At 46.9% G+C, this 15135-nt stretch overlaps 1 protein-coding gene across 2 annotated transcripts in view; it reads left to right on the forward strand.

Moving 5' to 3' along the window:
- The window catches only part of Dnajc27 (DnaJ heat shock protein family (Hsp40) member C27), a 41572-nt gene extending 29324 nt beyond the window's left edge, over positions 1-12248 (forward strand). Inside the window, exons 8-10 of one of the 2 annotated variants that reach the window (XR_872397.2) lie at positions 1015-1144; positions 1642-1715; positions 4212-12248. The gene's annotated coding sequence lies outside the window, so the exon portion shown is untranslated. The remainder of the gene's footprint in view (positions 1-1014; positions 1145-1641; positions 1716-4211) is intronic. The other variant, XR_872399.2, reaches the window with a different exon arrangement.
- The last annotated feature ends 2887 nt before the right edge of the window (positions 12249-15135 follow it).

Genomic DNA, 15135 nt, shown 5'->3' on the forward strand with positions numbered 1-15135 from the left:
AGTCTACCTTACCTAGGTGTAGAGGTGAATGTCTGTCTGTAGTCTACCTTACCTAGGTGTAGTGGTGAATGTCTGTCTGTAGTCTACCTTACCTAGGTGTAGTGGTAAATGTCTATCTGTAGTCTACCTTACCTCGGTGTAGTGGTGAATGTCTGTCTGTAGTCTACCTTACCTAGGTGTAGTGGTGAATGTCTGTAGTCTACCTTACCTAGGTGTAGTGGTGAATGTCTGTAGTCTACCTTACCTAGGTGTAGTGGTGAATGTCTGTAGTCTACCTTACCTAGGTGTAGAGGTGAATGTCTGTCTGTAGTCTACCTTACCTAGGTGTAGTGGTGAATGTCTGTCTGTAGTCTACCTTACCTAGGTGTAGTGGTGAATGTCTGTAGTCTACCTTACCTAGGTGTAGTGGTGAATGTCTGTAGTCTACCTTACCTAGGTGTAGTGGTGAATGTCTGTAGTCTACCTTACCACTCAGAACAAGAGGATTATGGAGATTCCTGGTCTGCATAGCCAGCTACGGGCTAACCAGGCTATAGAGGGAGACCCTGCCCCAAAAAACTAAGCAAAGAGAAGCAAAGGAGGACCTCTAAGCAGACTGCAGTGGGAAAACGCAGAAGACTGCATGTGCTGCTCCCTCAGGCCAGTCTGACTTAAATGTGGTTTGTAGCTCACTTGAAACCATTGCTAACCCGTTATAAAGTAGTGCAGAGCAGAGCCGGCTGCAGGGGGAGTGTATGCTTAGTGTAGATGCTGCTCTGGGTTTGATGTCCAGCACCACCCCCCGCCCACCCCCAGAAAAAGTAGTACTGATTGACTAATGTAGTTAAAGGTAGTACTGACTGACTAATGTAGTTAAAGGTAGTACTGATTGACTAATGTAGTTAATGCAGTTAACCAAACCCTTAAGCTAAAGGATTCCATCATTGCGGAGTTTGACACCTGTAGAACCAATGCACAGTTAGCAGCCTGTCTCTGAGGCTGCAAATCAGAATTTTGCTTTTAATTTTCATGTAGACCCTGGTCTGCCTAGCACTCTGGGAACCCAGAAAATGGCCCTCTTCACTGTCCTCTAACTGCACATCTTGCAGACATGCTCCAAGTGTCTCAGTTCTCACAGGGCCCATCTGTCCCCCTGGACACAGAGGTAAGTCCAGGGGACAGAATGTAACCCCAGCTCAGCCAGTAAACAAAGCTATATTACTATCCACAGTGTGTGTGTGCGCGCGTGCGCATGATGCACATTGTATTTCTTCTGTTTGTAAATGAAAATTTGGACAAGCTGGCAGGGCTTCTGATGCTCTCCAAACGCCTTGAGGATTACATTGTATAGGTTCTGTCCAAGCCAGCAACTGAGGCACAAGCCCTCCTAAGAGCTAATGGGTGACAGACAGAATGGTCTTAAAGACTTTGCTTCTTGGTGACTTTCATGTCCCCAGTGTATTCTTTTTTTTTTTTTTTTTAAGATTTATTTATTATTATGGGAATTATATGTAGGGAAGGACTGCTCAATTTCACTAGAAGATACTTTCTGTACCCCCAAAGTCTCTTGACAACAAACAGGTCCACATGTGGTCATAAGTGGGGGAAGGGTCTCTGTGCTCTGTTCTCTGATTTGTTTCTGGTTTGCTCCTTAATGAACAGCACACTGGGGAGATGTAATTGCAGCCAGGGACCCTGGCAAGAAGAAAAAGGAAGAAGTACTTGTTGATTGGAAGGTAGGTAATGGTTCAGAATATGTCCTCAAACCCCAAATGCTGCCAGACCTTCCTGTCCTAACTAATGCCCAACAGCAATGACAATGGACGTCCTCCCAAAAACCTGTCCACAAGCAGAGAAATAAGCGGACGCTAACAACCCAGGAAGCCAGGGCAGCAACAACAGGTGTTCACAGGACAACACCCAGCACCAGGAAAACAAAAAACAAACAAACAAACAAAAAATGAAAACCAAAACCACGGTGATATGCTATAACCGCACAGGCTCTAGCCTGGTGCTGAGCCGAGCAGAAAACCTTTGTGAACTTTAACTGAGCACAGTAGCCCACATCTACAAACCTAACACATGGCAGGTAGAAGCAAGAAGGATCGATCAGGTGCTCAAGTCACCCTCAGCTACAGCAAGACCATTTTGGGCTACATGAAACCCTGCCTCAAAATAATAAATCAATTTTAAAAATATATATATATATATATCTGTGAAGTAGGTTCTATTCTGTTTCAGTTCCCCCCCCCCAAAAAAAAATGTGGATTCCTTAATCCTCTTAAAGGCCATGAGAAACCAAAAACTAAACAGAACACCAGTTTTGGGTTTTTTTATTTGTTTGTTTTGTTTTGTTTTGTTTTGTTTTTTAAAGGTTGTGGAACCGGGCGTGGTGGAGCACGATTTAATCATAGCACTTGGGAGGCAGAGGCAGGCCTGAGTTCGAGGCCAGCCTGGTCTACAGAGTGAGTTCCAGGACAGCCAGAGCTACACAGAGAAACCCTGTCTCAGAAAAACAAAAGGTTGTAGGACCTGTGCCATGCAGTGGCTCCAGGCTGTAATTAAATCTTGCATTGTAAGGAAACTACAGACTGCTAGGAAGAGGCTTTTAGCCATTTAGGTGTTTTGTTGTTGTTTTGTTTTAAAGCTAACATCGATCAGTGCTCTGTGGCTGGAATTTCAAATCCACTTAATGCAATTAGAATCCACAAACTCTCAGGTTACACAGAATCAGGGAGAATGAAGCAGGAGGTTTGGCAGTGTCTTTTTTTCCTGCTAATTAATAGTGGTCCTGGGCAGGCTGAAGTAACTTCCTCCTTTATTGACAGGCTATCCTGTTCGATAACACTAGAGGTTTATAGTGCTGGGTCTGGTGCTGCAGGCTGATAATTGCCCTACTCCCGAGGTTATATCAGAGGACCTCAAGTTCAAGGCCTTGCTTGGACAATTTAGTGAGACCCAGTCTAAAAAAAATTATGTGGCACAAGCCTTTAATCTCATCACTCGGGAGGCAGCAGTAGATGAATCTCTGTAAGTTCAAGGCCAACCTGCTCTACAGAGTGAGTTTCAGGTCAGCCAGAACCAAATAGAGTAAGCCACTGTTTCCAAAACCTTTTAAAAATAGAAAAGATTTATTAAAAATGATTTTAATAAAATGGTGAACTAGACTTCTCTGGCACTGTTGATCCCCTGCCTTGTCTTCATTAAATAAAACCCCCAAACTCCTTACATGCAACTGTGACTATAGTTATCACATTATGGTCCTACATACATACAACCAGGTGACCTCATGAGTGTGATCTCATCTGGGTTAGGGTCTACACCAGATGAAGTCAGTTTTACCAGAGGTTCTCAGCCTGTGGGATGTGCCCCTTGGAGGGGGTGTTGGGTGACCCTTTCACAGGAATCACCCGTAAGATAGCCTGCACATCGGGTATATACATTACAATTTCTATGATTTGAATCCCAGGTTTTTTGAGTATTAGTAATGATGCCCAAAAAGTTTCCCATTTTACAGCATTCCTTTTTTTTTTTTTAAAAAGACTTATTTATTTATTATTATTTGTAAGTACACTGTAGCTGTCTTCAGACACTCCAGAAGAGGGTGTCAGATCCCATTACAGATGGTTGTGAGCCACCATGTGGTTGCTGGGATTTGAACTCAGGACCTTTGGAAGAGCAGTCAGTGCTCTTAACCGCTGAGCCATCTCTCCAGCCCCCTTTGACAGCATTTCAACCTGGTGCTTTTCCAATGATGTTCAGTGTATAATCTGTCATGGTGATTCAGTAAACAATAGCCCTGGAACTTTTGGAAAGATGGGGGCTGGCCAAAGCCTGCATCTGCATCCAGGGTCTGGGTGTCACCCCAGTGCCTTGCTGTCAGAGCCTGAAGGGGCCCTGCATTCTCTGGCCTTGATCTTACATTTTTATCTTCTCTATATTCTGAACACAATGAGCTTAACGTTCTTGACCATGCTCCTTCATGACCTTGATCCTTCACCAATATAGCCAATTTATAAACCAGGCTGGCCTTGAACTAAATGCATGGTCCACCTCTGCCTGGCAACCTAGTGGCTTTGTTTTACTACCTAGCCCGATGACTGCTCCCTGTGAAGCTCCTAGCTTTGCTGCCTGGGTATCTGCAGGAGACTCCCTGCTCAGCAGGGCCAGGGTTCCCTGGTCCAGGACCTTTTTGTCAGAATGTCATCTCATGTTTCTCTTTGTGATGAAAGTGCATGATGAAGACGCTTCAACAGCCTGTTCCTGCGCTGTGAGATGCACTGTGGGTCCCTCAACAGCATAGTCCCCAAGCCACAATGAGAGAAGTTAGAGAACACAGCTGGTTGTCTGTGAAAAGGAGCTGAGAGGGATGAAGTAAACGAGTGGGTGCCCTTAGCACTCAGATACCGTGCTCATCGGCCAGACAGACTGTTAGCGTGTTCTCGTGAAGTTTGCCGGGGTATCTGCTGAGTTTACAAAGTCTCCTAAGGGAGTTGGCTTCATCCTGGAGTCTTGTTCAGCCTGTGAGGAGTGCCAGAGCCACAGTGTCTATCAACAGCTCGTTCAGGAGCCCTTCTTCCAGCTTCCTACTACACACATCTCTCTGCTGCACAGCCCAGAAACTAAGCATAAACAGTGGACGCCACCCACATTGGTACTGGTTCTGTTGTCAGGGGTGAGTTTGGAAGTGGGCATCTGGCCTTAGCCCTGCAGAAAACTTATGAATGGATTCTCCCAGGCAGGACCAGGAAAGAACTCTTTACTTCTGAAAGGAAGGCACAGAAGAAAGTAGTTCTCCACTTCTGCCAAATAATGTCCTGTCTTTGTCTACTGCTCACGTCTCGGCAGCCAGCTTACAACCATGAGGAGCAGGAGCTGCTGAAGCCAGTTGTCTGAAGGGGGCAGGGCAGAAGGTGCAAAGTGCTTGCATTGTATTTTTTAATTATATTATTTTGTCTGCACATGTGATATGTGCCTGCAGGTGTGTGTGTGTGTGTGTGCATGTGTGCATGCATGCAGTTGTGTGTGTGCATGTTTGTGTATGGAGGTCAGATCAGAGGACAACTTTCAGGAGTCAGTTCTCTTCCTCCACTGTGGGGTCGAGGGATCTAGCTGGTGGTGTCAGGTTTTCATGACAAATGCCTTTACCTGCTGAGCCATCTTGGAGCCTGCACATGAACTTTAAAGATGTGTTTCAGGGGCCATAGTGTGGCTCAGCAGTGAGGCACATGCAAGGATTGATTGCTGCTACACACACACACACACACACACACACACACACACACACGCTGCAGAAATAGCTAGCCTCAGCCTCCCTCAGCTTATTTTACAGGTTACATTTTCTTCTCTACTGTATAATTCACTAACAGTTCAGAGTGTGTTCTTGTCTTCCTTTCTCCATTGACTTACTAAGTCCTTTTTCTGTAGCAATTCCTCTGCTGCACTCGGAGGGAGGGAGGGAGGGAGGATGAATTTATAGCTAGCGTTGAATTTTTTCCTTCACACCATTCTCTCTGAAGTTATTTAAATGTGATTATTTTCAATCTTAAGGCATATTTGAATTTAGACATGGCTTGTTTAAAAAAAAATGTAGCATTTCCCTCTCAAAGTTCCTTAATGGAAACTGTGAACAGCTGCACAGCTAGGAAGGAAGCTATTCTACAAAGAACAACATGCACGGAGAGACTTCTGGAAACCTGCGCCCAACCAGTGCAAGGGCTAAAGAGAGGACATAGAGGATTGGAGCCATTGGGTTCTGCTGGAAACACAAGGTTGAAGGGGAAAAAAAAAAGTGGGCAGAGCATGCGCAGCCCATGGAAAGACTGACTGAACTTCACAGCTGCTAAAATTAACTGAGGTTCCCAGTGCAAACGGATTTAACACTGGTGGGTAGTGTGGGGTCCAGGGTGGGGGCTGCAAATGAATGGAAGCACCACGTGGATCAGGGAGCCCTGCACTGGGTGCTGGATCCCTAGCCCAGCCTGGCTGTGAGTCAGAGTATCCCACACCCCTTGGCAGGAGCTGGCGGCTTGCAGAGCTCACAGCATCAGAGAGGAGCTAGTGAGAGACAAGATTCTTGCAGTCTACTCTAGGAAAAAGAAGAATGCACGTAAAAAATAAAATTCTCTGTCTATCTCTCTGCTCTCTGTCTCTGTCTGTCTCTCTGTCTCTGTCTGTCTCTCTGTCTCTCTCTTTGGTCTGGCTGGGCATCCCTGCATGACACGGTGGGGTGGAGAGAGATAGAAGAAGAGGAGGCAGCATGTTCATCTTCTCCTCCGCCCCGTGCAACACACCTTTGTCAAAGTGAGTCACCCCACAATTACAGAAGTTACTCTCTGCTAAAGCTCAACAAAACCCCAACGTGTTCCATAGGAGTGTAAGCCTGCCCATTGACTGCTGGGAAGTTCCATAGGAGTGTAAGCCTGCCCATTGCCTGCTGGGAAGTTCCATAGGAGTGTAAGCCTGCCCATTGCCTGCTGGGAAGCCATAGGAGTGTAAGCCTGCCCATTGCCTGCTGGGAAGCCATAGGAGTGTAAGCCTGCCCATTGCCTGCTGGGAAGCCATAGGAGTGTAAGCCTGCTCATTGCCTGCTGGGAAGCCATAGGAGTGTAAGCCTGCCCATTGCCTGCTGGGAAGCCTGAGGACTCTAAGGAAGGACCCCAGGGGCACTTTAGCCACCTTTGGACTCCTGACTTCTGGTGGATGCTACCTCACTTCCTCTCCAGAGTTTCTTCTTCGGCCAAACCATCTTGTATCCCTGGTGAATCCTCCGGCCGGATAAGTGAGCAGGACAGGTCATTTGCTGGAAAGAATCTTTGATAGCTCCTGTAGAGTAAGCCCGGTGTTCAAGACCACCTGTGGTATGGTTCTTTGCTATCATTCTCCTGTGTGTCAGAGTGTGTGTGCACACACGTATGTACGATGTGGATGCTATAGGACAGCCTTGGATGTTACTCCTTGGGGATCATCATCCCCCCTACCTTGGTTTTGGGATAGGGACTCTGACTGGCTGGGAACTCATCAAGAATAGACTGGGTGGCCAGGTAGCCCAGGTGTCTGCTTTTCCCTCCTACCATTCTATATCCCCAGGCAGGCTCTGCACTTTCAGGCAAGTGTCTGGTCACCCCGCACACTGGTGCCTGAGTATAGAATTGAAGTCCAGAGAGAATGTTAGTTATCAAAGCCTATACAAATTTGGGCCCCAGCTGCCAATTCCACTTTCAGTCTGTGTAGAGCTGATGGGCTGTGCCCACCTGGTTCCTGGACACACTTCCTGAATTGTTCAGAGGTAGACATAGGGACTGATGTGTGCACAGATCTCAGCAGTAATATGCAGTCTCTCTCTCTCTCTCTCTCTCTCTCTCTCTCACACACACACACACACACACACACACACACACACACACACACACATACACACACAGCAGTAATATGCAGTCTCTCTCTCACACACACAGCAGTAATATGCAGTCTCTCTCTCTCTCTCTCTCTCTCTCTCTCTCACACACACACACACACACACACACACACACACACACACATACACAGAGAGTCAGCAGTAGGTAAATCAGGCTGCTTTGAGCCCTCCCCCAGGCCAGGCTTTGGGGATTTTCTGTTATCACTCGACTATCTAGGTTTCTGCCTTCTGACTGGGCAACTTTCCCCAATCCGTGGTGGGAAGGATGCATGGATTTATGCTTACAGGTAGCTAAGGTAGAGGCCCCTCCACCTGCCATTCCCGCTAAGCCCTCTGCTTGGCTTTCCCCAGGACCCATCTTGCTTTCTGTCTAAGCATATTAGATGGCATGAGTCTCTCATTCCTCCAGCAATGGCTGCTGATGCTGAGCAGGTCATGGACCTGACTACCAGACTCCATTGGTGCATTACCCTTTATTGGCTGCAAGACTTTGGTTGAGTGAAGAATCCAGCCTCAGTTTTTTCATCCAGAAAGTGGGCATGGTCATTGCACTTTCCACGTAGAATTGCTGAGAAGATTATGTGAGGTAAGAAGCCTGAGACCTCACCAAGGAACTGCATAGAAGCTGAAGCCTTTACCATGTAATCTGTGGTCAGAATGAAAACCGTAAGCATTTTGGAGGAAGGGATACAGTCTGAATGAACTATGCTTCAGGGAAACTACTCATAGCATCTAATAGGAACTTTAGAATAGGTGGCATGTATATGTGTACATATGTGTATACATATATATTATAAGAAGAGTTGTGGGCTGATGAGATGGCTCAGTAAGAGCACCGACTGCTCTTCCGACGGTCCAGAGTTCAAATCCCAGCAACCACATGGTGGCTCACAACCATCTGTAATGAGATCTGATGCCCTCTTCTGGAATGTCTGAAGACAGCTACAGTGTACTTACATAGAATAAATAAATCTTAAAAAAAAAAAAAAAGATGTGATGGTATTTAAAAGAAGAAGAAGAAGAAGAGTTGTTAGATTTGGATCGGCGAGGCAGTCAGCAATAGCTGTCTCAGAGTGAGAGGGCTGAGAACCTGGTGGCTGCTCAGTCATGTGGCTAGATGTCTCCGCAGTCCCGATTGGGCTTTGAAAACCTGGAGAATTCCTGGAGAACCACTAGTCTTCGGTTGGCGTTAGAAGCGTGGAGAAGCTGGATTCTGATACAGCAAAGAAATACAGCAGCAGCAGCAGCAGCAACCGGATAGATGAAGTTGCCAACAAGAGTGCAGAATGTAGGCAAAGGAACTGGCGCAACCTGCAGAGGACTGGGTTCTGCTCTCTGGTGCCTATGTGGTGGTTTGCAGCTATTCTCAGCTTCTAGTGCCAGGCACCCAGCACCTCCTCCGACCTCCCTGGCCACCAGGCATGTACACATGTTGTGCACATACATGCATGCAGGCAAAACATACCTATAAAATAAATAAATCTTAATGTAAAAAAAAAAAGCAAAGGCAAGCAGGCACAAAGTGAAGCTTCCGTCCATCTCCATTTATCTGAGCTGCCACCAAAAGATGCCGCCCACATCGGGTGATTCTTCCCACTTGATGTCATTTGGTGGAGAAAATTCCTCCCAAGAATACCCTACAGTCTGCCTTTTAGTTGTTCCCGGGTCCAGTCAAGTTGACAGCCACGGTTTATCGTCAGAGGAGGCTTACAGTTTCTGGTGTCCACTCAGCTTCCGGTTCTCCACGACCTCTCACTCCCAGCCAACGTTTGTAGAATGAAGTGTGCGTCATCTGGATACAGAGTAAGGGCACCTGGAAGGGGACAAAAGGGAGAGCTATCTGTCCACAGTTTTCTCCTGTCCTGACCATTTTACGGGGTCTTCCTTCTCATGCGATGCTTCAGGTTTAACATGCTAGCACCCAGTTTTACAGCACAGAATTGAGACATTTTGAGAAGATCTAAAATATGTTATTGTGTGTATGTGCTTGAAGTGAACACATGTGGCATGGCATGCATATGGAAGTCAGAGGACAATTTTTTGTGGAGTCTTTTCTCCTTCACCTTTAGTGTGTTCTGGGACTTAAACCTAGGTCACCAGGTTTGTGTGACAAGCTCCTTTACCCACTGAGTAGTCTCCCTAGCCCTGGAGAAGATTTTAATGGGAAGAATTAAGATGAGTCTTAGCTCTAATAAGTACCAACCGGATATCATATTATGAGCCAACTGTACTAGGCAGAATAGTTTCCCACCCAATGTGATTACCCTGCTCTCCAGGAACTGTGATGATGTTGTCTTATATGGCAAAGGGGGTCTCTGAATAGAATTACATTAAGGAACCTCAGTACCTTGAAAAATGCCAGGGTCCAGTATAATTACCTGGAGCCTTTGGTCGGCCTGTTTGTTTTCTTTGAGGCAAGGTCTTGTGTAGTTTAGGCTGGCCTTCATCTAGATATATAGCCAAAGTTGGCCTTGAACTCCCTATGCCTCTACCTCTACTTCCAACCCTGAAAATGCTGAGATTTCAAGCATGTGATAACAAGCTCAGGTCTACCTGGCACTGAGGAACTAGTTGCTGTGTCCAGACTACTGAAGGCATGGCAGGACTCCCAAGAGCCAGGGAAGGCAAGGGAGTCCCCCGAGCCTCCAGAAAGGAAGGCAGCCCTGACACACCTCAACACTGGCTCTGGGAGGCCTGTCTGGGCTCTGACCTCCAGGAATGGTCAGCAAAGAGTCCCAGCTCCAATGCCACTGGCTAGTGGTGTGTGAGGCAGCTATGGAAAATGAATACACTTCCCAGGTGCCGATGAGGCCAAACACAGGGGACATGCCATCATTTTCCACTTTGGAGAACTCACCCAGTGAGGGAGACAGACAAGAAGACTCTTCATAGCAGTAGGGTTCCTAAGGGGCCACATTGACTAGGGAATTATCTCTGCCTAGGGATCAGAGAGACACAGAGCAGGTGAGCTAGGGTGTGTCTCTGGGATAGGTAGTAGTTTGTTTTTTATTTTATTTGTCTTGAAGTGGGGAAAAGGAAATGCAGGCTCAGGGGACAGTATGCACAAAGACACTACAGTAGGAGAAATATGATGTATTTCCATCTGCGAAGACAGCGGCAGTGGAACCAGGGACTGAGGAGAGGCAGTGTGTGCGTGTGTCCGTCCATCCTCCAGTGTCCTCAGAGTGAGGAAGGAGGTGGGCATCTCTGGGCTTTCTGCAGAGAGGAGGACCTTCCTGGAGTTCCAGTCACCAGAAACTCCCACCTGGCTCCTTCTTGGAATCTTGTTTTGTGCCTCAGAAATGGACACGAAGGGACTGGGGATTGATTCAGAGAGTAAAGCAACTGGCCACAGGAACTAGGACTTGGATTCAGGTCCCCAGAACCCATTTAGAAAGCCAGGCATAGCAGTCACCCCTGCAGCCCCTGTGTTGTCGGTGTGCCTGTATGTGCACGCCTAGCCAAAAGGATGTGCATCTGGCTCAGTGAGAGATCCTGCCTCAGAAAATACAGACGAAAAGGGATGGGGGTGGGAAGTGATGTTGACCTCTGACCTCTATGTGCATTGGCATACACTTTGTTAGGGTTAATATTGCTGTGATGAAATACCATGAACCAAGGCTTAGAGAAGAAAGTGTTTAATTGGGGGTTTCCTTACAGCTTCAAGGGTTAGACTGTGGTCATCATGGTGGGAAGCATGGTGGCAGGCAAGCAGGCAGGTGCAGTGCTGGAGCAGTAGCTGAGAGCTTAAAATAGCAGCAGCCAGAGAGAGAGCGAGACTGAGTCTGGTATGAGCTTTTGAAGCCTCAAAGCCAACCCCCTGTGACACACCTCCTCCAACAAGGCCACACCCCTGTGACACACCTCCAACAAGGCCACACCTTCTAGTCATTCCTAAACAGATTGCCCACTGGGGACCAAACATTTAAATATATGAATGTATAGGGGTCATTCCTATTAAACCACTAACACACACACACACACAAATATGCACATACACAGAATTTTTAAAAAGTGGATATGTACTGGGCAGTGGTGGTACATGCCTTTAATCCCAGCACTTGGGAGGCAGGCAGATTTCTGAGTTCGAGGCCAGCCTGGTCTACAGATTGAGTTCCAGGACAGCCAGGGCTATACAGAGAAACCCTGTCACGAAAAACAACAACAACAACAAACAAACAAAAAAAAGTGGATATGTTTGTGCCTTCTGTTCCACAATTAATCCCTGATGGTTTCAGAATAAAAATAGTGATTTGAGGCTGGAGAGATGGCTCAGCCAAGAGAGCACTTGCTGCTCCCGCAGAGGACCTGCAATTGGTTCCCAGCAGCCACAAGGTGACTCACGACCATCTGTAATGGTTCCAGAGGATCTGATACCATCCTCTGGCCTCCTCTGGCGCCAGGCATGCACATGCATGCAGATAGACACTCAGACACACAAAATAAAAGGAATATGTCCCTTTTAAAAAGTGATTCAAGGGCTGGAGAGATGGCTCAGTGGTTAAGAGCACTGACTGCTCTTCTGAAGGTCCTAAGTTCAAATCCCAGCAACCACATGGTGGCTCACAACCATCTATAATGAGATCTGACGACCTCTTCTGGTGTGTCTGAAGGCAGCTACAGTGAACTTACATATAGCAATAAATAAATCTTTAAAAAAAAAAAAGTGATTCAATTGCATAGTGGTTAAATGACTCAGTTTCCCTCCAAGATAAAAAGAAAAACAAAACTACTTCCATTATAAATATTATCATACAAACTTTGTGGAGTTTGCTTCTTCTAGAGTGCCCCAGTATACCCTAAGGGTATTTATGTTGGAATTGAAGAAGGGAACTGACATAGTTTAACTTTTTTTCTGTCTCTCTGTGTGTATCTGTGTGCGTGTGTGTGTGTGCGTGTGTGTGTGTGTGTGTGTGTGTGTGTGTGTGTGTGTGTGTAGGTCAGAGGTTGTTATCCAATGCCCTCCTCTATTGCTGTTCGTTTCATCTTTTGAGACAGGGTCTCTCATTGGCCAACAAGCTGTAGGATCCTCTTGTCTTCTCTCCCCTCAGTGATAGAGTCCTGGCACATGCTGCCATGACTGGCTTTTACACGGTAGCTGGAGATCCAAGCCAGGTTGTCATGCTTACACACTCAGCTATCACGTGTGTGTGTGTGTGTGTGTGTGTGTGTGTGTGTGTGTGTGTATGTGTGCAGGCATGCTTACAGGCTTGGCTGGTAAACCGTCAAGCTCCAGGGATCTACCTGTCTTCTGCCTCCCTCCTCAACACCCCTGGGACTGCCCGGCTTTTTATCTGAGTTCTGTAGATCTGACCTCAGGTCTCAGTGCTTCTGAGGCAGGTTTTTACTACCCTGGCCTGCGAGATTTTTCAAGTTTTATTTAACAAGGCACTGTTGAGTATTAGGGCTGTCAATCCATGTATAAAAGAGAATCAAGATCTTGTTCCTGGGCTCAGCATCTTGGAGTGGGGTGATAACCATTATAATTCTAACAGACTCCAGCATGTGTTAAAATACAGGTGTGAAGAATGCGCAATTGGATCCTGCCTGGGTTTCCCGTGGCTGTCACAACAAGTTAGCACAAACAGGGTAGCACTAGACGAGAATATTTTTTTTGCCTCACATCTCTGGAGACTAGCAGTTTGCAATCTGGGTTCCAGCAGAGCTGGTACTTTCTAGGAGTCTTGATCAAATTTGTTTTCTATGACAGTTAAGGAATTAAAAGGCAGGGAAAGTCGAGAGCAACAGGTAGCAACAGAGAACTCTCTGACATTGTATATAGGAGCAAACAGAGCAGCAGTTAAGACACACATTTAATGGTGTATGTGTGTGTGTGTGTGTGTGTGTGTGTGTGTGTGTGTGACACAAACACATGCAGCAGATTCCCAAAGAAGATACCCTCGTCAAAGCAGAGGGCGCAAGGGGGCTGGTGAGATGGCTCAGTGGGTAAGAGCACCTGACTGCTCTTTCGAAGGTCCAGACTTCAAATCCCAGCAACCACATGGTGGCTCACAACCATCCGTAACGAGATCTGACTCCCTCTTCTGGAGTGTCTGAAGACAGCTACAATGTATTTACATATAATAAATAAATAAATCTTTAAAAAAAAAAAGCAGAGGGCGCGCGGGAAGCTGGAAACGCAGGTCTCTTCTTAAAGGCTGGATTTCTAAAGCTTCTGAAGAAATTTTCTCCCCACATTTAGGGTTGGTCAGTTTGAAAAAAGGTAGATGGTTGACTGGCCCACAACTACTGTGTATCATGTCCTGATCTGAAGGCCTCGAACTTGCTGAGCCAGTCCATCAGCAGGGAGCCTACTGTTGGAAGGAGAACTCCTATAAGGCCTGGGTTTCCTGCTTGTTTTTTTTACATAGTTTTTGCCATTTTATTTTATTTTTCTCTTAAGATGCTAGGCTTTTGTCTCAGGTCAAGAGGGTAAGGAAGAAGCTGGCTGTCTAGGAAGTTTACCACATTTATTACCTCCATTGCCTCTTTCCCTCCCTATCTGTCTGCCTACCAGGGAGTCTGTCTAACTCCTAGCTTCTCAGAATCTTGTTCCTGCTGGAGGCCTGAGAGGAAAAAGCCTTCTTGCCTCCTCCAGAGTCTGGTGGCTTCCTAGAGTCCCTGACTTTTGCCACATCCTGCCAATCTTGACCTTTGTCCTACACCCCCCCCCCTTTGTAAGGACATCTGTTACTACTTTGGAGCCTTTGCCAGTGATCCACGGTGATCTTATTTCCAGAGCCTTTACTTAATTCCACCTGCAAAGACCCTTTCCCCAAAGTCCTTCAACCATGGGTTCCTGGGGTTTGGATGTGGGCACATTTTTGGGGTCAGCACTCAAACCACTACAGATTTCAAATGAAAGTGGCTAAGGGTGCCTGAGAACCCTGGCAAAGTGAAGGTGCCCTGTGATTGTTCTACCCCCCCCCTCCACCCCCCCACCCCCACCCCCCCACCCCCGCAGGCATTTACTATCCCAGCTGGAGGTGGAGACAGGAGGATACCTGGGACTAGTCAGCTTAGCCTTACTTATCAGCCTCAGGCCAGTGAGAAATCCTGTCTCAGAAAACAAGGAGAGCCGGGCTTGGTGGCGCACACCTTTAATCCCAGCACTTGGGAGGCAGAGGCAGGTGGATTTCTGAGTTCGAGGCCAGCCTGGTGTACAAAGTGAGTTCCAGGACAGCCTGGGCTACACAGAGAAAACCCTGTCTCAACAAACAAACAAACAAACAAACAAAAACCCAAAGCAAACAAGGTGGCGTAGAACTTTGATCCCAGCCCACAGGAGGCTGAGGCGGGCAGATCTCCATGGGTTCAAGACCAGTCTGCACTCTACATAGTGAGTTCCAGCCCAGCCAGGGCTACATAGGGAGACCCTGCCTCAAAACAAAAGAACCCTCCCACCCCCCCAAATAACACTAAAGTAACAAACCAAAAGGTAAATATGGAGGGTGGTGTCTCAGGAACAACACATGAATGTGACCTCCAGCCTCCACACGTGAACAGCAGAATATAAACGGTTAGAGTGTCCAGGAAGGCGGGTGGCGTTGTTACCCAGAGAGAAGGGCCAGCCTACTCGATGTTTAAATGGGATCTACCATGAACTTGGCAGGACTATCTTTGAGTATGGGGAGGGAAAAGGGAGATGAAGTTCTGGTTTAAGGATGGTTCTCAGCGCCTGAAATGAGGCTGAAAGGCTGTGAGTGTGTATGTGTGTGTGTGTGTGTGTGTGTGTGTGA

Source organism: Mus musculus, chromosome 12, assembly GCF_000001635.26.
Source record: "Mus musculus strain C57BL/6J chromosome 12, GRCm38.p6 C57BL/6J".
Classification (NCBI taxonomy): domain Eukaryota; kingdom Metazoa; phylum Chordata; class Mammalia; order Rodentia; family Muridae; genus Mus; species Mus musculus.